Consider the following 25,641-nt stretch of genomic DNA (forward strand, 5'->3'; position numbering starts at 1 on the left):
TTAAACCAGCTAAGACGAAAAGAAGAGCAGTTGTCACCAGAACGTGGAGCAAGTAACACAGAACGCTGAACGCTGTCTAGAACAAGTCATCGTTTAAGCGAAACCGTCATTCAGTCAATAAATGCTGCAAGAATGACAAAAGTCATCTACTTGTAATAATCACAATACCACGATTTCGACTCCGAAATAACAACTGGTTCACCAAACTGAATGCGCTCCTGAGATTATATGCTCCGACGGCGCAGTGTATTATATAATTTAGCCCCAATAATTTTGATATGAACGACCACTCTAGGGTACCATAATATTCAGATGAGAATTATCAAGTTCTAATGTGACGGCATAGATGTTAAAGATGCCTTCAAAACAGGCTGGAAGAGAATTTTTTGACAGTTTTTTGTTAATGAGCGGTAAAGGTAAACATATGAGGACATAAAATGAGAAGAATAAGTGCATGACATATACCTTCCCAAGCCAATTTCTGGATCGTTTTGCTTGTGAACTCAGCAGAATGCGGTATTGCGTAGTTGCAAAACATGATGGAGTTTCGTAGATTGTTTTTGTTATACTGCAACCGAGAAGTGTTTCAAGTTGTTAGGAACAAGTACCAGCGGCGATGGACACACCCCGAGGAGGAGTCTGCAGTGCACAATAATCTTTTCGAGAAACCAGACGCAAAATATTTGGTTCTCATTGCCCTTTGCTCGAGTTTATGCCCTTAGTTGGGGTTCAGCCATTATTTTATTCTTAAAAAGTTAACATACAGGCATCATAACTCATCACCAGTAACAATATTGCCTACCTCAATGAGCGAACGGATCACATTCGAGCAGATATGCAGTCACAGTCACTCCTTTGAATCCTGGAGCTTTGAATTAGAACATTCAGTACCTTCTGCTCTCAAATTCTGAACCTTGGCTATTGAATGCAAATGTTGCACGAAACTTCAATGGTCGAAAATCATTAGGAATACGCCTGTGTTTTACCGCGTCTTCTTGAATGTGAAATATCATTCATTCCAGAACGATCTACAGTGAAATAAGAAATACCTTTTCTGACGTACTTTGCATAATAAATACCTTTTATGACGTATTTTGCACAAAAGCACTCGCCCAACACACAATACAAAGGATTAGTGCTGCCTTCACTGCCGTCTATTAAATCCAAAGCGAAGAATATGTTGCAGATGTTAGATCTTTTTCCATTTGCAATTCTGTTGTAGAACACTTCAACAACGTTCATAAGTTTAAAGTATGCAAACTCCAGTACGTACCTGCAATATGAATTCTGTAGCTTCAAATAAGAAAGTGACAGTTGATAAAAACGCTCACAGCGCCGTGCCGCAGTCGGCTGATAGGACGGAGCCTGCCGCCCGGCGGCGAGTTACGGGTGGCCGATAGCTGATGGCCGCTGTACATGCAAGGAAACTCTCGAGCGTAAATCCATCTCGCCGACACGAGCTGTTTCGTGGAACTGTTTGTGGAAGTTTTTGTTATTACATGTGGCTTAGAAATTCAACCGAATTATCTTTGAAGTTCCATCAGATTGATAGCTTCAGCAGTCAACCAAAGTGCAATTCAAAAATATTAGGGATGGAGTGGACTCGAACTCCAGACTTTAAATCTACATTGCACGACATTTACTCGCTCCCCTTTTTTCGGGCCTCCTATCTAACCTGCAGCCAGTCCTTACACTCGCCAGTATTCTACTTTCTTGGCCTGGCTTCAGTGACTTCAATGTTCTCTGTAACCATGTAACAACGGGTTAAATCCTTTATTACTGAAATTTAAAAAAAAATGTGTTTTTTAACAAAGAATTCAAACTCCTTAATACAAAATAAAGCAAACACTTCTAGAAAAAATGTTTTATTTTTTTCCATTTTTGTCATACTCCCATGTTGTGGCTCTGCCGAAATAAGAGATCTCCTGTGGCAACATGACTTGTCAAAAACACTATTTTCTAAGCGAAATTAAATGAAATGATGCACATTTCGTAGGAACTCTCTTAACTGAACTGCAATAATCAAATGTTACCTCTTCTTTAAAACGTGAAAAAAAGACATAGCTTTGTATTCTGGATTCTTTTGGAGATTATGCAGCTCTTCCGTTAGAAATTTTGCAAATCCATATATACTCGCATTTTTGGTCGTAATTGCAAAATATAATAACTGACTGATAATCCAGGCGTAGCTATTGTTCTTTGACTCAGGAAAGAAATGGCAGTCTGGCTGAAGTACGACTGTAAGTGTTATAGTAGTTTCTGTAGTTCTAGTAATCGTTGCGAGTCCTTTTCTACTCCTTTTCCATATTTGGAATTTCTCTCTGCAGATTAGTGTTAGCCAAAGCGTCGATAGTATGCCAATAACCGTAGTACGGACTCAATTCCAATTTAATCTAGTGCAGTTTTTCACCTGGACGGACTTCTTGTTTATTATGTCATGCCATATGGACACTATTTTGGACTGGAAAATAGGGTTGTTAATACTTTTCCAGACGTTTTTCCAGTGGACACCGCTGAATGGCCGGCCGCGGTGGCCGTCTAGGCGCTGCAGTCCGGAACCGCGGGACTGCTACGGTCGCAGATTCGAATCCTGCCTCGGGCATGGATGTGTGTGATGTCCTTAGGTGAGTTAGGTTTAATTAGTTCTAAGTTCTAAGGGACTGATGACCTAAGATGTTAAGTCCCATAGTTCTTATAGCCAGCCACCGCTGGATGTATCTCTTTCAGAGGGTCTAGCTTGTGGTGTCTTGTGAGTTGGCAAATTATCTGGAATACAGCTCATTTCATGTAGTAAGTGCAGACGAAGTCGACGTGAGAGTTGATGCAGCCAATGTAGACTGGCGCCTTTGAAAGGTAACTTGTTTAGACTGCTTAATTGATTGAGAACGTTGTCAAAATTTAGTGTACTAACAACATTCATTGTAACCAAACAAGGCATAAATTATACTACATAAGGTATAGATTGAATTCCCTAAACAACTAACAGATGATTAAACACTCCACTGGGTGCACCTGATTGTCAAAGACAGTTAAACTAGGTGACCAGTGAGTCATGTACTCTGGCCCTTAAATAGTGGGTAACGCAAGCTAAATGGATCGGCCGCTGAGTAAACTTTCACTGATCAAATCTACTGAAGCTTCTCTACATAGGTGCAGCTAAGAGCAGGTGGCGATTGAGATCCGCACGCCCTGACTGTGCTGGAGCAGCAGTACGTTACCCTGTTTACTTCGTGCGGCAACGTGACTTGCAGCTGGCAAGAGGTGTGCGGCGAAGGAGGTCAGACGTTGAGGCGGCACCTGGGCACCTGTGAATCTATCGCGGCCACTAAATAAATACAAAAATCTCACGGTCTAGCGATCAGGCAGACGGATTGCAGTTTACTCTCTACCAGAGCCCTGAAATCACGGTAGACTTCAGTGTGTGAACAACCCGTTCGCTGGTCGTGCCAAGGATCAATTTGGCTCACTTTCACGACAGAGCGCAAAACGATACCAACAGTCAAGACCGGTAAACCAAAAACGAATAAGTTTGCCCTCGGCAAACAAGTAGTCCGAGACGTTTGAAGTCCCTCTGTCGGTACAGCAAGAACATCAATACAGCCTCCCCAGTTGAAACAACTCGCAAGTGTCGTCATCCTCAGGACAGGTCCAAAGTACCAACTACCTATGCCAGAGCTTCGTCCAGAAGTCCTCACTAGACCAAAGTTCTGCCCCCGAGAGCTTCCCACCTATCCAGAAAAAATCCCGTTTTCTCACAAAGTGCACGAACGACACCGTCTTTACACCGTCTTGAGCCAATCACAAGGCTCTAGAGGCACTAAATCTCTACTCCCACATGTCAGCACAAACTCTTGTCGAACCTGGGCACCAGTCAAGACACCTGTGTCTCAGAAAAAAAGAAGCTGCCAATTACTATCTTTGTTTAAGTTTTCGCAGAGGGGGAAAATATGATTTTCTCATAAGTCATGTCTCTTCCCACGGCAACAAGCAAACAGATACAATCTCAAAGATATTTATCTAAATCACCTGTGCCTTGGAGCTTGTTAGTCCGAGCTATGAGGTGTAATAAAGATTCTATCGCCAAACGTTTCTCAGATGTCGTAGTTTTCTTATACAAGATGGGCGGCAGAGTGGAGTGCCTCATTGGCCTTCTTGCAATATCGGCGAACACGGAAACATGTGAATTTTTATTAAGCTTGTCTCTGCACACAATGCCCAGTTTGCGACTCCACTGAGGAGACGTGTCCTTTTAGACCATCGCCCCTGCCCAGGCTTGTACTGGTACCACGGAGGGCATTGTGGCATTGTTCTGTTGGAGCCCTGTCTCAACGAGAGGCTGCCCTGTCTACCCTGAACGGTCGTGGGCCTCTGCCGCAAGATTTACTAAGGGATGGGGTCGCCGTCAATTGCTTTCAACTCCCAACATGCCGTTCCTGCGAGCTAATAATCATAAAAATACGTCATGCTACCAGGCTCCATCAAAGTTTGCCCAGACTGTTAACTTTCTAGAGTCTCGTTCAAGGTGCATTAAGTTGTGATAAAATCTTTAATAATTTTCCATATGCGAAAAATAGGTGAGTCTCACTACGACCTACCTGCCGTTGATTTCTGCATGGGTAGTGTCTCACTTCAATATTGTTTAGTGTGACATTACCTAGAGGAAATCATTGAAAATTTGTAGGAGAATCTCATCCTGATAACCGATATACTTGTGAAAAAGGTAACTTTGACAATCGGGATTGCCCATGGCTAAAATATATTCTAGTTTTACCTCATTCGTTCCATGGGTCATTCACTCACATGAAGCTGCAAGCCAGCAAGTGTGCATGTGAACATTGCTGTGATTAGTGTGAATTGTGTTAGACCCAGGGGTCATTGCTACATCACAGGCTTTTGATTAACATTTGATATGCAGTTACAAGGCCTTGCAGCAAAGAAATCTATCTATTCACACCGTATCCTGAGGTCAGAGGTGTCTACTATCCCTAATCATCTACAGTGTTCTGGAGTATGAACTGTTCTCTGCTCATTGATTTACCCCTGCTCTGTCACTCATTTGGTCTCAATCATCAAACATACACTTTCTCAAATTCTCAATAAACAAGGAAAAAACATGTGTAATCTGTTTGTCTTATTACCTAAGTTGTGTAAATTTATGAAAGCAAGTACAGGCACATAATCATTGTCTAATGGTTCTAATGGCTCTGAGCACTATGGGACTTAACATCTGAGGTCATCAGTCCCCTAGGAGGGAAAGATCGCTCTGCCCTTCAGCAGCCATCTCACACTCCCATTCCGGTAGTTTACCATCGCCGGAATTGTTGTTGTGTAGCCACCTGCCCACTCCATCTAAGTCGTCTACAAAAAGATATTGATATTAAGAAACAACAAATCTGTACTGAATTCAGCTTGCAGAGAGATACTGATTATACGTAACTACGAAAAAAACAAAAATAAGAAGTTCATACCAGATGGAAGTGATGACTCCTGGTCATCATTCTCGATGCATACCCCTACTGGACTCTCATCCTTCTCTTGATCTATAGCAACATCTACAACAATGGATAAGATATGCCTGCCACAACTGTATACAATGAAAAAAAGTCTAACAGCAATACATTGCAAATGTACTTACGTTCTTGATGCATTTCGGCCTCCAGCAGCCGCCCAATGTCCGTCAGCTGCCCCTCTAATGTTGCAAAAGCGCGATCAAACATTTTATAAACACATGTTATGATCTGAATACATCAACAGATGTTTTACGAACACGTAAACTATCACTCAGAATTTGGAGATGTGCTTACATGACGGTAGCACAAACGTTTTCGCTTTCTGGAGCTTTTCAGCTTCCAGCTGCTGCTACTCTAATGCTAGAACAACAGTAGAAATGTTATAAGTACTTGTTACGATTTGAATACCTTAAGAGGTCGTTTTCTGAACATGTAAACTATCACGCACGGAGTTTTAAGTTTACATGATGGTAGCACATCGTCTTCCGCTTGCTGGTGACTCTCGGCTCCTAGGCAGCGTTCCAACTCAGCCAAAATTTTGGGAATGAAAGTTGCAATAGAAAGAAAAAAAGAACATTTATAGCCACTTGGCACGAAAATGTATCACAATTTCGATAAATTTGAATACTTCATACGAAATTTTATATCTGTATCAATTTGAACTCATAATTGCTTTTGTAAACACTTACAAGTTTGGCCATTTCCCACCACTACTACCGCTGGCGTCACTGCTGGCTGATCGTTTCACACTGTAGGAATCACATGCTCACAACTAGGCACTGTCAAAGACTGACGATGAGTGTAGTGGGAGTTGGGCTTTATATACCTTCACACTCCTCCCTCTATTTGGCAGAAGGCCGATAGGAACTCAGAATGCTATACCAGCAAGTAACTTGCCTTCTTTTTCCTTCAAGCAGGCTTGCTGAAGGTGTTTGAGCAACGGATCGTATCTGTGGGGGACAAAAAAATCTGAGATGAACATCCTTCGTTTGTTGGTTCAAAATGGTTCAAATGGCTCTGAGCACTATGGGACTTAACTGCTGTTGTCATCAGTCCCCTAGAACTTAGAACTACTTAAACCTAACTAACCTAAGGACATCACACACATCCATGCCCGAGGCAGGATTCGAACCTGCGACCGTAGCGGTCACGCGGTTCCAGACTGTAGCGCCTAGAACCCTTCGTTTGTTGGCAAGTGGCTGAAAAACTGGACGCAGCTGCTAGCTTTAGAAAAACACTATTTGTTCATTCTGAGGTAAACATCAGCTACATCCGTCGAAATACACGTTGCTGAAAAGTTCTCGGGCTTCCAGCCGGGTGGCGGTGTCTTCAAACTTCAACGTTTCGCCGAGTGACTTCCGGCGAAGTGCCGAGACTCTTAAAGGATGGGGCCCCTCCACGCCCGCACCAACGTGGTGACCAAACCAAAAGTTCTACTGTCACCTCCGTAAGCATGTTAGTTTTGTATCAGGCGTCACAGGATGCAGGCTGTGATGTTGTCCATGCGTCTGGGTAAGATTACTCATTTACATGGTCCATCAGGAGATAGAAGTGGTCGAAAGCGATCGAAGGGTAGCGGTTGTAGGGGCAGAGGGAAAAAAAGTGCCAAGGCCAGAGCCAAGGGAAAAAAAACCTCTGCGACAGTAGGACGGGTAGTAAGGGCAGTAGCGGCTTGCTAGCTGCGATAGAGCATGCAAGGTGAGGTCGGTTAGCGTGAGGTATCATGCATTGTTACCTATGTGCTGCGTGTCCGTTAGCTGGGTCAGTCCGAGTGCTGCGGCTGGGCTCGCTTGTTGTCCCCTGGGCCGGCTGCAGTGGCTTCCTCCCTGTAACATAAGAGTTCGGCGCGGCAACGCATGCGTTGCTGTTAGGCCCTCTGCTGCGCCTTGTCGTCGGTGACTTGGTGCAGCTTCATCAGGCTGGTGCAGAACGACAGCGATCGGCTACCGTTCAGCGTCCTCCTCTACTGCACGCCGCAGCCCTTTCGCAATGTAGCTTCAAAGAGCTCCGTTTGTTCGAAGAGCTGCGACAGATCAGCGTCCGAGGAAGTTTTGCCGTTCGCTCGCGCCTGGGCGATAAAGGCTGCCCTTTTGGCTTCTCGATACCTTGGGGGACCCCCTCCCGTCGCGGTCGGCGTTGCCACCGGTTCAGCTGGAGCGGCGGTTTTCTTCTCAGCACCTTTCACCTGCGGTGGTGCTGGGGCAACCGCTGGCTCAGGCGCGCGGACGTCCTTCTGCGAGGTCGCAGGAGTGTTCGCAGGTACTACTGCGCCGGGGCCTCGGGCGAAGACTGCTCGCAGCTGCCTTAAGGCCTCTTCTTTCTCTGCAGCCACGGCGGCTGCGAAGGCAGCCCTCTCTGTCGCAATGACGGCTCTGAGGGCTGCAGTGGCCTCCTTCACGGCGGTGCCGAGTTCGAGGTCACGTATCTTCTCGGGAGCGCGGGCTGCGTCCTGGGCGCCCGTTTCCAAGCGGTCTTCCCTGCTCCTGGCAGGTGGAGCTGCTGCTGCGCCGTCCCTCTGCTGCGCCGGGCTGTTCTGCGCCCTACGCCGTTTCTGACGTCGTCTTCGCATCTTCCGCTGCGTCGGTGCGGCCGCGGCCGCCTCGCTGCCCCCGACACGGCTGCGGCTTGCAAAAGCAGCACAGCCGCGCCAGCTGGCGACTGGCGGGCCGCCACACCGGACACAGGTCGGCAGAACGTTGCTGCCGCGGTCGCAGGCGCGGCTGTCGTGCTCCCCTGAGCACTTGACGCACCGCACGCAACATGGCCCTCGCCCTGGCACCTGAAGCACTGGGGCTGGGGGTCCATGGCGGTCGGGAGAGCCTCTGACGTCACCGGGAAGCCCAGCAGCTTCCGCAAGTCGAAGATGTCGCTCCCGTCGTCGACCGTATGCACGGTCACGGCATAGAGCGGCGCCCTCTTCTTGTTGGTCCGGTTGTGCAGCCTTGCGGTTACACCACCAAACCCGGCTCGCAGCAGCCCTTCCCGGACCGCTGCCTCGTCACAGCACCAAGGTAGCCCCCTGAGGAGTGCCTTGGTCGTCTTCATCCTTCCTGCGGAAGGTGCCTTCTCACGCGCCGGCGGCGCGTCGACGATGTGGTCGGCCACTGCGACCTTGATCGCCCTGTGGTCGGCCACGTTTGCAGCTCGAACGCAGATCAGCGAGTCTGTATCGACAGACTCGTAGACCACTTCGTTCCGTGCGCAGTTCGTCATGGTGTCGAACAGCGCTGTCCACCCACCTTTACACTTGATGTATAAAGGGGGGACAGGCCGCGACTCGTCTTCTCGGGAGTTCCTTGCATGGTCGGCAGACTCAGTGAGTTGCGCAACCGAAGGACCCTTCGTAACGGCAGGTTTCCTCTGCGCACCCTTCTTTCCCATGCTGTGAGGCGCGAAACACGACAATCTGCACGCGTTGTGAAAACAACGCACGACAATTTGCTCTGCGCGGCTCCCACAGCACAGAAACCTCCTCACGAGCTCTCAACGGCCGAGTTAGCGTAGCGCGCAACGGCAGCGATGCGCTCGCCTCGCCAGCTCAGGCCGCTCTCTTGATTGTGCCGAGACTCTTTTGACGCCGGTCCCTTTATACGTGCAGCATGCCCCTCACCACCCGGCCGCGGGAGACTCGGTCCAGGAGAGCCGTCGGGCGTGGTGGAGGGGAAGGGGGTCGCCTTTCTTGTATCCGTCAGAGCATTCCTCTCGCGTCACGCGAGCTGGACGGTTCTTGGTGCGTTCACTGAGTATTGCGGCTTATGCTGGATTCCAGGCCGCTCTAAGTTGATAACCTTCGTCCCTGTTCACAAGATTCTCGTGGACCTGTATGTCTATCGATTCTTTAATGACGCTGTCCCAATAGCTCCCGGCTCGGCACAACACCCTGGTGTTCCCAAAATCAAAGGTGTGGGTTTCTTTGATACTCTGTTCAGCTATAGCAGATTTCTCTGTCGGTCCAAGTCGGCCGTGTCTGATATGTTCCTCGCACCTTTTTGAGATGCAGCGCTGCGTTTGTCCAATGTACTATACACCACATTCCCAGGGAGTGCTATATATGCCAGGTGTGTTGAGTTTGAGTGGGTCTTTAGCTCAGCCCATCAGCTCTTCCGTCGTCGGCGGAGGTCGGAAGACGGTATTTATGTTCGATTTTCTCAGTAGCCTCTCGATTGTTGCTTAAAAAACTCACAATTAACGCTGGTTGGGATTATTTGTAACGGGACAATAAGAACTCTTCAGAAAATTTGCACTCTTTATTGCTTGTTAGTAATAACGTTCTCTTTTGTGCGACATAAAATTAAATAGAGGAAACATCAAACCAGTAAAGGCAAGTGACAAGTAAAACAGTACACATTTCTTCAATCCTTAGGTCCCAGCATTTTTTTCTCTCTAATCTTGTTACAACATTACACGGTGCGCTTTCCTTTTTGCGAAATAATCTATTACCTCATCAAAGTTCGTCAAACGTTTTGCTACATAAGAACTCAAAACGTCGTTGTCTAATACTGAAAAAGTTGTTGATATCGTGTGGTTTCTTGACTTGATTACGTGTATTTTGGTACTGCCTGCTAGATAAAACAAAACCGAACTTTGTAATACTGCAGCAGTTTTAATACACGCCAAATAAGAGAGACTGTTTTGGCACAAATGGTCATTTTTATCTACCTTACTTACACAAATAACACGACAGAGTATAATTCACAAAGCAGCTAGTTGTAGAGTCGTTGCCAGGAGGCATCAGCAGTGTGAGAACGTGAATGATGACAAACTCAGCTGGCTCCCTGCTACCCAGCAGCCTCTGTTTCGCGAGCCTCGGTAGAGAGCAGGGTCAGCGTTCAGCAGAGACTGGAGGGGAGACTGCGGCCAATGCCACAGTCAGCTGAGCAGATGGCAGCTGGTAGCTGCTTGGCTGCTACCATTATATGGGTGTACGAGCACGACATCGGCGAAGGTGGACATCGACGGAGGTGATATCACGTGGTGAAACGTGCGCAGGACCCCAATGAATCAATTAAAACCCAGTGGGTAGTGATAAGAAAAGGAAAGGATGGTTATGGGGAAAACCACAAATATATTTCTTAGTTGTTTAATCCAAATGTCTACAGCAAAAAGTAATAACGTCCAATTTATTGAAAATATATAAAAATGGTTCAAATGGCTCTGAGCACTATGGGACTCAACTGCTGTGGTCATTAGTCCCCTAGAACTTAGAACTACTTAAACCTAACTAACCTAAGGACATCACACACATCCATGCCCGAGGCAGGATTCGAACCTGCGACCGTAGCAGTCGCACGGTTCCGGACTGCGCGCCTAGAACCGCGAGACCACCGAAAATATATAAAAGAAATAAGAAATAAAAATAACTGCCATATATTAAGCTAAATCAAATATCTGCCAAATTTAAATTTTTGAGACATAAACTGCTTCTAATTTCTAGGAGTAATCTGTTTCATTAAGATACAGTTTGAACAGCTTAGTTAACTTTCAAACAAATGACTATATGTAATGAAATTACTTTACAATTTTGAAAATAAATTTAATGTATTTAATTTCTTTCGCTTGTATTTGTAAATAATATTCATGTATATGAGGAATTTTACCTTGTTCGCTGTTTGAATCACATTATAGATTGGACGTTGTACCTGATATTTGCTTTTTTGGACTATCGTGATTTGTTTTCGGGTTTTGAATTATATGAAATGGGCTGATTTTTCGAATTTCTTGAAATTAGCTGATGATATTATTGTAGTAATTTTCCTCGGACTTTTTGTAAGGGGAGTTTTCTTCCATTCCATCCCCTCGGCCGGCCGGAGTGCCCGTGCGGTTCTAGGCGCTATAGTCTGGAGCCTAGTGAGCACTACGGTCGCAGGTTCGAATCCTGCCTCGGGCATGGATGTGTGTGATGTCCTTAGGTTAGTTAGGTTTAATTAGTTCCAAGTTCTAGGCGACTGATGACCTCACAAGTTAAGTCGCATAGTGATCAGAGCCATTTAAACCAACTATCCCCTCTGGGGGATTATTTCCCTTTTTTTTTCAACATATATCTTGAAAACTTCTAATTTGGGAGACGTAAGGCTACATATATAGTTACTATTGAGTATCTGCATCTGTACCTTACACGTAGCGGCCTAGTGCAGCAGCACTGCCGCCAGGGGAATTCCTGGTGATCGAGAAGCTTCGTCCGGCGCCAGCCTTAACGGACGGCTCGGAAGGCAATGTGTAGTGGGGAGTTGTGGCTATTTGTCAGACGTGGTGGAACGATTCATGACGGCGTTCCGTGAAAAGTTCGATAAATCAGTTAAATGTTGTAGTGTTCATGGACGGTATTGAGAACACATCAATATTAGCAGCGAGTTGATAGCAATGACCGTTAGAAGCAATGGTTATCTCATAAGGGTACTAAAATAAAAGTAAAAAAAAAGAGTAAAGTCCGTACGTGTGGGTAGAAACGTTAGAAACGAGTACCGCGCCTCTTTGTAGAGAAAATAACTTTTTATTTCTATTAAGACAGTGTCTCCTTTCGCATTGTTTTCATATCTATTAAAACTAACCGAGTTTGAAGATTTTTAATGGCAGGTGTTGTGATTTTGTAGGGCATGTACCGGTAGACACACATCATCATTTTTTGTCTTCAAATGCGTGTTCCGTGGGAGTAGGATGCCCACTCTAAGCTGTGCAGCATTAACAGTGCTCCGATCACTGCGGTTATATCAACACAGCTGGTTTTAGAGGCATCTTACAACATCTTTAGAGGCATCTTACAACAGTCATGTTCAGAGGATAAAAAAATGTCCCTCCACCGTCACGAACAGTTCTTACCACTCACTACTCTTTGGTGGGACAAATTTCCATGATTGACCCATAAGCACCAGTTCAGTTATACAAGAATGGAGTGGAAATGTTCATTGGTCATTTTGAATGAACGCTCCATGTATTAGCCTAAAGAGATTTAGGGAAACAACGAAACCTTAAATCAGTATGGCTGGACTGGGATTTTAAATTTGCTCTTCCGAACTACCAGTCCTGTGCTATACTTCTCCGCCATATCATTTCACTCTAGCATAAAACTTCATCTGGTGTCAGTAGGGAGAACGAAAAGTAGGCCGTCAGTGTAGTTCAGATTCTGACACTCATTTGGTTTTCGCGGTCGAGTGACAGAATTATTATATTCGAGATTACATAGCCTCTGGAGGGACATTCTCTAGTGTTGAGTCACTCGGAAGTAGGTGCTCAGTCTTGTTATCTGAGGGTCTGAGCGGAAGGAATTTAGCGTTCTAGCGCTAGTGACACACATGCCTCTTGTCGGTATTAAGTGAATCAGCGTACGGAAGGCGCAAGGCTGAGTCGGCAGCTTGTGGATAGGGTGGGGTAGGGGTGGGGTTATTTGAAGGCGTTCCACAGCGCGCTTGAGTCGACAGCAGTCGCTTGGACGAGGAGGAGATCAGAGGCAGTGGCCACTACAAATATACGGCTGCTTATTCTTTTGGTAAGTACAAAACTTAGGAAATTATTGACTATTTGTTACTTATATTATGTGCAAATAGGCTCGTAGCAAACTTCCTAATTTATAGTTGGTCGAGACTAACGTGATGGCATCATTATTTCTATTCAGTTGTTAGACCCTAGGTTGTCTGCTTTCCAAAAGTGAAAGCAGTCTTACGTTTAAAAATTCAACGCATACAACAAAACCTTTTTTGGTACATTGTTTTTATACTTGTTAAGCTGCCACATATGTTGTTCATGTTTCACCGGTGTGACGTGATAGTTTTGAAATTTATTTCATATGACGTTTACCGAAGCGAATGTTAGGCAAGACACGGTAATGCCAATACGAAATCTCTTTTGTACGAAAGTAATCGTGGATCTGGCACAGAAATTTCCACATCTGCGCATCGGATTGTCGATATTAGACCTTTTGTTTGCTGTAAGTTAGTCTTACAGTTGTTACTAACTGTTAGGTGTAAGGACTCGCTTATGCGTGCATTATTTTCAAATTTACCATTATGTGCAGTACAGCTAAGTGTTAAAGTAACAGCATTTTTGTTATGCATGTCTGGAAGCAGTTCAGTAATTCAGGAGAGTAATTCTGCTTAAAATATTCATGTATCTGAGCAAAGTTTTAAGCGGTGCAGTATAACACATTGTATATTACGCAGTACAAGCACAGTAAAAAAATGGACGAAACATTAGTCCGCACAGGATATTCCCAACTCCAGATCTATGATGATGAACGGCATTATGTAAGGAATGAATTAATGGTTGTTTTCCTATATGTTTTTCTTGTATTTGATACAGATTAGCTTCAGGATATTGATGTACAGAAATCACAATCGCGCTCTGGCTGTATTTTTGTAATGTTGTACATATATTTCTCACGAGTGACACACAAACCTTGACTTTCTAATGAACAACTCTTGGATCTCAAATTGTGTACCAGTGTTTCATCACCGCAACTGTTTCACATTATGATTTTTTGTCATTTACTACGAAGTGTGACCTCTGTGACAAGAAATCACGAATACAGTCACACTACTGAGACGGTAACGAATAGGCAAGCCATTTGATTAGAAGCTGCTTGTGATGAACGATGTCATTACTTTCTGGAAATAAAGAAATAAGGAATGCTGATAGCACTCATTACTTCGTGCGAATAAAGAGCCAGTTGTGTTTTACTTGAATGTTTTTTTTTCTGGGTCTATGTCGGCTTTGTGTCAATAGATCGTTTCCTTCGAGGTATTTCGTGATGTTAAAACACAACGTATGATCCAAAATTCTACTGAAAATCGATCAGTGATATGGACCTAAAACGCAATCAATTTCCGTTCTTGTAATGTAGTGTAGCTTGTGCAGCTTTCTAGTCTTCATGTAAAGATCTTTCGCTGTCCGCGTGGTTCTATACGACTGATACAAATGGAACTATTTCATCAAGATACTTCGAAAGGAACATAACTGGTATGTAATGTGGACTGGAAGACTTGCTCTTGTTGAGTGACTGAAGTTGACTCGTTAGAACGAAGGTAGCTACTTCTAAGTTAGCCGTGATGGTCGCTGATCTTTATTCGAACTAGAGTATTTACGGCTTCTTCTTTCGTGTAAAAAATTCGAAAAATCGTGCTTAGTAATTCCGCCTTAGCGGCGCTGGCAATGTCTTCGGTAACATTATCATTGCTACCATGCAGTGAATGCGATTTGCGGCTTGTATACATTACATATGAATAGGATCTCTTTGGATTTTCTGTCATATTTGGAGACAGTTTCGTTGTTCAAATTTATTAGGATATGGAATGGAGTGATTACTTAGGCTCTATCGAAGGTAAACAAGTTGATAGACTTGGATTCATTGATAAAATACTAGGAAAATGTATTGGGACTTCGTAGAAGACTGCTTCGAAAACACTCGCAGAACTCATCTTAGAATTTTTTCAAGCGTATAGGACCAATATCAAATTGAACAAATGTAGTACTCTGAAAGTATAAAAATAAAGAGCGACATGAAATGTCACAGGTTTGTTTGAATCACGGAACAGAAATGTAGAAGAAACCAAAATGACTGGTAATAGTAAAAAGACGGCAAATATCCCAGGAAAAAGCTATGTTTTAATCAGAAGTAGTACTTGGAACATTTACTAGGTCCATACTATCTGGCAGATTCATAATGGAATATCAAAAAATAGCATAAAAAACAAGAACCTCTATTACTCCGTTTGGCATTTGGCCGTAGCCTTCCATCTTCGGATAGTGCTATATTGGCCAGAGAATATTACTGGACCAAATGTACAAATTGCACTGCAATTTGTTCCACAGAGATGTAGAATATTGTTTAGCACTGCTACCTTCGCAGAAGAAGTCCATTATCATACCCGATGATATGTCATAAGAACAGTGCTCTAATGTTCGACTCAGCACCAGAGACAGACGCAGTGATCGTTTCTCGATGTGGGGATAGGATCTGGCAAATACGATGGCCTGCATTCCTGAAAGTACCTTGGCTGACTACTTCATTGGAGTAAGTGCAAGATGTTCAAACGCCTTACCATCATCAGTTCTTAGACGATAAAACAATTTTTGTAGTGCACATTTTTACGGATGAGATGATGCCATGCCGGAATGAGAGTAATCAATAATTCTATAGTTCACTGACAGAAATGAGCCGTTTTCGGTTACAATGCCATAGTAATTTCGCTCCGACTCCACGTCTATTTCGGATTTGATGCCGTCATTGGTTTCCATAGCTTAACTACTTCAGAAGGTTCTGTTTTGGCAGAAAGTTAGTTGCTTCATTGGCACATCATCGAATGTTGATAACTGAATGCGTAGGATCGCGATATTTGCGCTGGTGATGGTAAAGAACAACAAAATGGTTGTGCGGATTCTTACTGAGCTTATTTGAACCGTGGCAATTACGTGATCGTATAGCCAGGAGCATAGACTGGATTTTTCTTCGTTAAATGAATTGCGTCGTTTTAGGTTCAAGAGAGTAACGATATTGGTTTGAATCAATGTTTATTTCACTTTAGAAACGGTCAATGTGTTCCATTGCGTTACAATTTCAGAATGTTTGTGTAGCATTAGCTGACGAGTGGGAATCTTATTGTGCTTATTTGAACAGTTGCGGTTACATGATCGTAAGTCCCAGTTGTTCCGTCGACTCTACTGTTTAGTCGAAGTCGATGAGCATTAAGATTTCAGCTCGATTAAATTGTCGAATGTGAAGAGTAAACGCCATGAATCCACAGCTGAGTTATCACTGCGTCAAATGCTTCGCGCCTGGCCCTTGCTACAAGTTGTTGCGCGTTACGTCAGTTGAGTTCCCCACTTCCCAGAATGTCGGCGAAGCGCGGAGAGTACGACGCAAACAAAAGTGCTGTCGCAGTACCGACGTTCCAAGAATACGGCAGTCCATGCATTAATGAAAGTGTTTCTGAAACTCCGCGCAGATTATGAACTCGGTCATGGTTTAGTGGAATAACTATTGCGTGCATTGTGATCGTTGTTGCAGTTAAATATTTTCAGGACTGTATAATTAACTGGAGACACAGCTGCTATGATTTGGGTGTTATTATACTCAATACATAGCCCCTGCCCCCGTCACAACACTGAGATCTGGATGTTTTCAATAAGTGTCCATTTTCTTGTCCCCTGGCATTCTGAATTCTTGAGGGAAGTCATCAGTAACGTTACTTTTTATTTACCAATAGTCTTTTCACAAAACAAATCTACGTACTTTATGTGTGGTAGAAACATGTTGAATGTGTGTAAACAGTAACGTTGTCAAAAGTCTGTCATTGAAACCACTGAGTTGAATGTGCTGTTTATGATGTAGTTTAACGCAGACTATGATGGCCCTTTAAGTCAGATTACACTCCAACAGCTCATCGTGAAAATAACAAGAGGACAACCAAACACGACCCTCCCTCTAGACCACAAACGGAGTGAACAAAGGTATAAAATAATTTAAGATTAATCATTTTTTGTTTGCAGTATCACAGACGTCCGCCATCGTACTTGCAGATGTACTTTAGACTGACGACAAAGTAGGTTCTGATGTTTTAACTCATTTAAATTTCCAACGGACGCGAGGCTTTCCAGGTTAGGAATTTTCTACTCAACAGGGAGCAAATGAGTAAACAAGTGTTCTCAACTGAACGAGTTTTACTCCGCGCATGTGTTTGTTTCTTCCGTTTGTCAGTCGAAATGACTTAGCCTCAGGCATCAGCTGGCACAAATGACAAAATCCATACTGGGGACGATTGTGAATGCAATACGCAGACATAGTTGGAACAAAAACTGAGACGGCATGTATTTTCGAAAGACGAACAAACTATTTTTTATTTGAGTAATTCTAGGAGTTTCTATAGATAACCATAACCATTCCACAGAACAGCAAAAGAAAATTGATTGTTGAAACGGTAAGGTATGAAAACAGTGGTGCGTGATTTTTCAATAAATTTTTAACTACTGTAAAATGCTAGTGAACCGAGAAAAAAGAAATATCATGTAGACCTTCAAAAGTAGTCATCTTTTAAGGTGTTATGCCGCTACGTAGAAATCTTACCATTCTACCCTTACTTAAGACGACAGGCTGCTATTAAAATATCACCCAGCCTAAAAAAGGACGAGTACACTCAAGCATGGAGATTTTGTCCATGCTATCAGTTCAGTTACCCTCAGTCACCAATAAAAATATCTGCACGTATACCCTTTACGTCCTATAAAGGGAGTTTCCAAGTTCGTCCACTTGCCCAGCAGATTACTTTACCAACGGATGCTGTTTAGAGATTGCTACAAACACGTGGAATACTGTAGGCAAACGATAAGAAACCCTAAGAACACCTCAATTCTGTGACAATCTTCCTGCAGGTTGTATGTTGTTCTCTTTGTTCTGAACTCGAAATTACTTAGGCGAGGTGTAACTTCTGTACTGCATTAAAAAATTAATTATACATTTCCAGTAAAGGCTTTGTCATACCAAAATACGTAACTTAAATCATTTACTGACTTCACAATATAAAGTGTGTATCCGATAGCTGTTTAAAATTTCCCGCAATGGTGAAGGGGTAGTCGAGGTGAACAATTTGTCGTATAACACTTGCGGTCAGCCTAGCCGGAAGACAACCTCAAAATGGTCTACAAAATCCATCTAAGTCACAGCGTGCGCACGCGGCGCGAGATTTTTAATATCCTCACGACCTCTTATGCCACCGGTTTTCGTTATCATCAGTAAGTTAAACTAAGAGCAACTGAAGGACGGTTTTTAACACGTCATGCAAAAAGTAGTCATGTTTCCAGTTTCATTTACACTTACCTCTCACGAGCACAGTCGTCTCGCAGGAAGACAGCCATAGAAAAAAAAACATTTAATAGTTAATTTTACGCTGCTAAAATTCACTTAATCTTGAGCTAAGATTTACAAAACGCCAGTTTTACAATCAGTAGATCCTCCACTAAGCTGGTGGCGTAAGTCTCACGTGGAGTGCATGCACTGAAGCTTATGTGGCATTTGTTGTCTAACTTGAGGTTGCTTCTAGACATGATAGACAGATATATTACGTTAAATATTTCGTTTCTACTTCCTCCAGCCGGCCGCGGTGGTCTCGCGGTTCTAGGCGCGCAGGTTCGAATCCTGCCTCGGGTATGGATGTGTGTGGTGTCCTTAGGTTCGTTAGGTTTAAGTAGTTCTACGTTCTAGGGGACTGATGGCCATAGCAATTGAGTCCCATAGTGCTCAGAGCCATTTGAACCATTTTTTGAACTTCCTCCACGCCAGTGTGGTACAGTGTAAACAGTTTTTGTTTACATCCTATGTATATACGCCGTTCATATACAATTCCTGCTTGTGACACAGCAGTTAACATCCGATATACTTCTTGGTTCGTGTAGACTACGTGCAGCACAAGACAAAGTATGATAAATTCACATGGCATCAGTCACACATCCAACCAAGCTGGGAAGAAATACTATCTTTCGCTACTTACGACCCACCTGTTACCTGGTTCATTGCTGAAACTCCCCGGGCAATTTGCGAACAATTTTCTTCGTTTAGACCAAGCATTTACATGAAATCTTTATAATGTGATAATTTTACGTACGAATTAGTAATGTGATTTTCAGTGTTGCTATTTTTGAGCTAAATGAATTTGCGATAGTCCCGTAAAAATTACTTTGCGTGAAAGTAGTACATAACTTTTCACTTCTTTTACCGGTATCTGTACGTCGTTTGATTTTTCCGTTCACATCGAAAAGTCGCTCTGTGTTTTACGGGCCAACTATTCCTACCAGCATGGACTGAATCAGGATGGCAAAATGACAGTAAAATCGTCAATTTGACATTTGGTCTCAAGAAGTAAAATCTGAACCAGCAGAGAGGTGTAAAGTATGTTTTGTTGTGAGAGCAGCGAGCATGTACTGTGCTTCAGGCGTTGATAGCTGGGACAGTGCTGGGGCCCGAGATGGAGGAGGAGCAGCAGCAGCAGCCGCAGCCTGACCCGAGGAGGCCTCGCCCACCCCCGCCTGCTCCCCCGCGGCCGAGGCCACCAGTGCCACCCCCGCAGCCTCCGCAGCCACCACCAGCTCCACCTGCTGGACCCAAGATGCTGGTTATCGGTAGTCGGGTTTATCAGCTAGTCCATCTGGGAACCTATGAAATCAAACCGTAAGTATTTATTTTTGTCATGTTCGTCAAAAAATTATTAATACATCTCCTTACGCCTCAGATATATCACATAATTTGCTTATACTTAGTGGAATCTACATATCACAGTACTTCATTCTACTTCTTATACCAGCCTCCGTAGTTTCAGTTACTTACTTACAGCAATGCGTTTACACTAGAACCAGAGGATCCCTATTCGTAACCAATCAGTAGACAAACTTCTCTATACAATATCACTAATGGTAGTGAAAATAGCAATACCAAAATGTATAAGTCTTATTGAAATGAATGTTATAACGCGGAGCAGGTATATGGAACGCGCATACGATCAGGATTACAAAAACGAGCATGACTTCTTCTTTTGAAACATTCTTCTACTAGGGAATGGGGAAACAGTAGGAGGGACTAGACCCCTTTCGTTATCACTCGTTTTATTTAACAGTCATATCAACAAATTCCTTTAAAACAACAATATCTTACACCTGGTTACTTCAGGAAATAGGAATAGTAAGTCACAAGAATTTAGTGAATCTGCTACCAATGTCCTTTTATGAACACAGTCTATCTTATATATAAGAAAATTTTAAAACCACTGACAATTATACCCCTGACGGCTTGAATTAAGAAGTCTTCGCACACTGAGACCTGATGTTCTCAAAACATTTACCTAAATAACAACCTGCCAGAGATACACCCAATAAATAGCCGGATGAAGTTAATACAAAGGCACTTGTTTCACACTCAAGAGTCAATCAATATCACTAAGGCTTAAGGTTTCAAACTTCGGCTCCAAGGCTCAATAACACAAATAGTCAGCGCGAAGTGTTACTAAGAGTAACACCGCAACAACCTTTCACAATTGTATATTGCTCTTGTGACAAGGATTAATAAATATACTAAATACAATAAATACCCAAGCAAACACAATTAGCGCCAGAATTATTTAGCGAGGAGTGACGCCAGGTCGCTCGAGGGCAGAACGAAAACTTAGCTTGGAGAAGCCAAGACAGAAGGTGGCACTTCGTACAAGACCCACTTCTCGAGCTTCGACCCGGAGTCACCTCCCGCTACACAGGATTTCACAGGCCCGGTACATATAGGTGGAAAGGTAGTGCTTACTCCAAAACACCAGTCAGCCAGCTGTACTATTTAACAAGCGCACTCAACAGGTCCGCAGGGCAATCCACTAATAAATCGGCACACTGCCTTTGTACCCACTACGAATGAACTATACAGACAAGGTACAACCAACAGCACAAATCTCATCAATAACCTTAAGGAGAATTGCCTGCTATTAAGATATTAAAAAACTTGCAATTACTATCAAGGCCGGCGGGCACTCCAATCTTAGTCACAATAAAATTACGTGAACTCTTATGGTCGATTGTTCGGTGTAAACCGTAACGAGCAAAATTTTGAATATTTCATTATAAGCTTTACTGGGGATCACTACGCTAAGGCTACCAAACACTCGAAAGCAGTATATTCGATAAACAGATTGTGGTCTTGCAGCTGATTACGTATTACATCAAACAACAGTTTCTCACGAGCTGGAAGAGGCACGCTCGTGCATTATATTAATATTTAACACCTGTCTTAAGCACCATGAACTCTTCATAGGAACACCTTTACTTCAATGGTAACATCCATGCGCTAATAGTTACCAGAAGTGAAGTAGCAGCCCTCTTCACCTTCACAGACATGCCCTATGTAAAATCTCACTTAACGTCCGATATGGCCTGCGTCGGGTACAGCAGGCGGCAATAAGGCAGCGGACGACCGTAGACAGCCGCGTCGGGAACTGGCAGCACGCAACCCAAGGCAGAAACAAGCTTCCTCACAGGCGACAGGATAGGCTCCCTACCAAGCTGCCCCTTACACGTGGTCGGTTCCCGCTCCACTACACGCACACTCCGGCCTCAGGTAACATCGAACACCAACTGTCACATCCTTGGCGAGTGCCTCCAGTTAACTCCTCCGGCAAAGATAGGCGGTCAAGGCTCAGTACGCGCCACAAGCAAAGATAAGAGCGCGAAGGTGAGGTACTTGCAAACATGCTGGTTTGCCATCAAAACACCACTGCTCAAATAAGATGTATACATCTTATTGAAATGAACGTTGTAACGCAGAGCACGTATATGGCAACACGCATACGATCAGGATTACAAAAGCCAGCATGACATCTTCTTTTGAAAGTTCATTATGGTGTTTCGTAAGGAAACTATCGGAGCACACAAAGAAAAGAAAATAACTGCCTAATCCTGGCGCGAAGAACGCCCACCTTTAGCGAATACCGTCACAGGTGTGACAAAAGCTGAATAACTGGCTGTAATTACCAATCTGCGCTCATGAAAGTATTGGGTTTAATGCGCAGTCGACATTATAGCAACTAGAGACAGATTTGAGTACCGTCCCAGAATTTACATTTAGCGAATAAAGGAAAGACGGAAGACATAAGATGAATCGTCGGATGGAGATTTGAGCCCCTAATGCGAAGAGTATAATATTGTAGCCATTGCGTCACTTCAATCGCAGGCACCGTGCTGATGCATAACTTAACGAAACATCTTCCTAGTGGGCGATTACTTTATCCGAAATGTTTAAGAATGTATGAATCTTTCTTTGCTTAATATTGATATTATCTCTTCTATCCAAAATATTTCGTTGTTCTTATTTAATGCGTACACAGAAAATAAGAATTGCCAGTATGCAGGTACACCGAAAACGGTTCTTAAACACGTGCGACGTCCATCTCAAATAATTCGAAAAATGAGAAAATTAGCCTAATATTTTTTAAAAGCGTTAATATTTTTATATGTGCCAATTACTGTAAAAGAAAACACCTTTCATAATGTTTACTAGATTTAGAGTCACAATTCGGTATAGCTTGCGCTACTTTCCGAAGGCGACAACTTGTCGGTGGTGTAGCTCATGATGTCGGTGAACTACGAAGCGGAATTTCTGTTGTTGATGGAGGTGTATCACAATATTATCACGTAGAACAAGGGATAGTTAGATGAATGACGAACACTAACTTCATTTAACCAAGGTTTATTCAGCACTTGCACATACAAGAGCGCCGCATTTGATGATTGTAATAGTACAACTTGTATTCTACGAAAATATGATTTTACAAAGCTCTAGCGTAAGAAATATCTTTTTCTGGGGACTGGATGTTTACAGTATTTTAAGTGCTACACGTTTTTTAAGTGCAAGGAAATGAATCTAGAACGTTACAGAACTTTTCCTCAAACATCAGCAAGAACTGTCGAGAGGGATACCTTGTTTGGGATTAAAGTGGAAGGTATGGATGCAAACAACGAACAGGTATGACTTCCGAGTAAATTAGTGAGATTTGTACTGATAGCGGTTTTCGCAGCTTACTTTCCTCCAAATATATCCGATTCCCAGTCGCTTTATGTGGTTACATATGTTTAAAGCTTCATTTTAAAGCTCAAATCTGTTATTACATACACATTTTAAAGGAAGTTATGTAATTTTTACGTGAATTACCCCACTTCCGTGGGTTAGCGAGCATGGCTGACTTCCATGTAGGGGGACCGAATTCAATTCCTGATACTGCCAGGGACTTTTCATTTTTGAGGGGGGCAGGAGGAGGAGGAGGATAGGAACGGGATCCACTCAGATTCTTGATGGCAAATTGAGGAGTTACTTGAATGGGAAGTAGCGACTCTCAAGGTCTGCAAAGTCGACAGCGACCGGAAGAGCGAATCACTGACGCCACGCCCTTCCATACAGCAAACAAATGACACTGTTGTCTGAGGACGACATGGCAGTCGGTCGGGCACTAGTGGCTCTTCTGAGACCAGAACGGTGGAGCGCTCATCACTTTTTCGGAAATATGTGCATTAGAATCCATGAACAATTTCTTTCAGGCTTTCCTCCCCTCATCCCCCCATCATTAAAATAACGCAGCATTTTCATATGTGAACATTTTCTGAAGCTTTTGGCAGTCACATGTAGGCGTAACAGCCGCTAGAGAGCGCTTTGTTCATAAGTGTAGAGTCTACTACAGCGTACACGTCAACTCTTGGAGATACTGTATAAACAAGTTGCTTACTCGAGACTCAATTTCGTGCTCTGTCGGTCTGTAAGCGCACGAGTTATGAGGGTTGCAGGAGTCAGGGGGGCGTCGGGTCTTGTTAAGCGACATTATGACCGTCCTTACCGCGTGATAACGCCAAACCTGCCTACAGTGAAGACGTGTATCAGAGCCCCTCATACACTGCGCTGCCTCAGCACTTTGTCTGCACCTAATATCTTCGCTGAGAGTGCCGCGTAGCTATTCGTGATGAACATGTTTTTCTAACTGCTCCCCCTGCAAAATGGATAGGAATCACACGGTTTTAAGTTACCGTTTTGAAGAATCTGCTGATTTATACTTTCCTCAATCATTGCCACGTAACATAACTGTTTGTTAGAGTCTGCACGTGGAATACAATAAAAACAATCAACATTAATGTGATTCATAGGATACTTATTGCAACGTGTCACAGACGCAAGAAAATGAAATGCCAGACACAGTGACGAAAAAGAACACTTCGAATTCAGCACGTCAAAGAAGCTCAGGACGGTCGCAGAGAAGTTGGGTTTAATGGTCAACGGCACAAGTTAGTAACGACTTTGTGTCACCGACTTACATGCTTCATCTGCATCAAACTATCAGTGCTAGAAGACAACTATATAAGCTTTCAAAAACTTATTGTTCTGCCTGTCTTTTCACTAAAGACGATGAATTTAAAACTCAAAACGTTGGTAAGACGGACCAAATGTGCTTACGAAGTAGTCGTTGTTTGCTGCGGAGTTCAGTGACAATTCACCTACTATGTGTTGCCACAAGGCAAAGGTGAACTTACAGCCCTTTGAAGTTTGTGAAGAGCGTCGAAAACTCATAGAGAAGCATTGTGACGATAGTAAGAACTACCTAGAAAATATCAGACAGTTGAACAATGCCCTGGAATTTGCTTCACTGCAGTTTAATTCGGTTGATATTACTGACAGTGGTCCATATTGTTTCAAAATATAGTGTCAGGTTTATCACGCGACTGTAAATTCCCAACCTCCTGCAGGAGTTGCACCAACTTACACCTGCCTTTATACTGTATTTTGGTATTGCAACATTGTACTTTCTATTAATAATTATTTGTATTTACTTGTTCCTGCATTACTATGTTACCTATTGGTCACCAGGATACAGTGCGAATCATTCGCACGAGTCAACTAGACTGTATTGAATACCAGAAATGTTTTTATAAAGTGTTTTTATAAAGTACTGTTAATAGAGAGTGTATAAAAGCCAGAAAACATGAACAGGTTGTCCCTCAAATCTTTTGACATCGTAAGGCAGGAGAGAACGTATGATGTTCCAACTTTCGAGTTGTAAACCTGCTAAATGCGTAACCTCTTAAAAGGTTCTCATCCAATACCAATTACGTGATGCGACAAGTGTGTATGCGAATGAAGAGCAGCATGTGTCCCTGAAGCTCATTTAGGCCCATGGAGGCTACGCTGGATCAGGTAGGTAGCTCAGTTGCCGAATTCCATGAAGCCACTCTGACACCAGTTTCGCCGACAGCATCAAATTTATCTCCTTTCTTCAAGAGCATTTAGAACGACCACAATTTATCTTTTTTAGCTACGATATTCCTAGCAGGAGAGTGCATTAACGTTTTAACAATACTGTTTCGCTACACGATCACAGAATTGTGCTTGTAAAGTAACCACTATGTATCGTCCTCAACATACCTTTCAGTATATGTTCACTTCACTTTCAGCAACACGACCCTCTGGCATTTAAGGCGATGGTTTTTATTTGTGATTCAGTGTGTCTCAATATCCTCGTAGTAGTCGTATGTCTGTCGACCAGCTTCGTATACAAGTTATCGTGTTGGATTCGAATCGCTGTGTAGGACTCCACGTTTCCCTGAGCTTCACATTTATTTCTTATTTCATGTCGCGTTT

General features: G+C 43.4%; 1 protein-coding gene across 1 annotated transcript in view; it reads left to right on the forward strand.

Annotated features, from left to right (window-relative positions):
- Nucleotides 1-25,641, forward strand: part of LOC126298789 (uncharacterized) — a 163,555-nt gene that overhangs the window by 129,759 nt on the left and 8,155 nt on the right. The gene's annotated exons all lie outside the window — the stretch shown is intronic.

The sequence above is a fragment of the Schistocerca gregaria genome, chromosome X (assembly GCF_023897955.1).
Source record: "Schistocerca gregaria isolate iqSchGreg1 chromosome X, iqSchGreg1.2, whole genome shotgun sequence".
Classification (NCBI taxonomy): domain Eukaryota; kingdom Metazoa; phylum Arthropoda; class Insecta; order Orthoptera; family Acrididae; genus Schistocerca; species Schistocerca gregaria.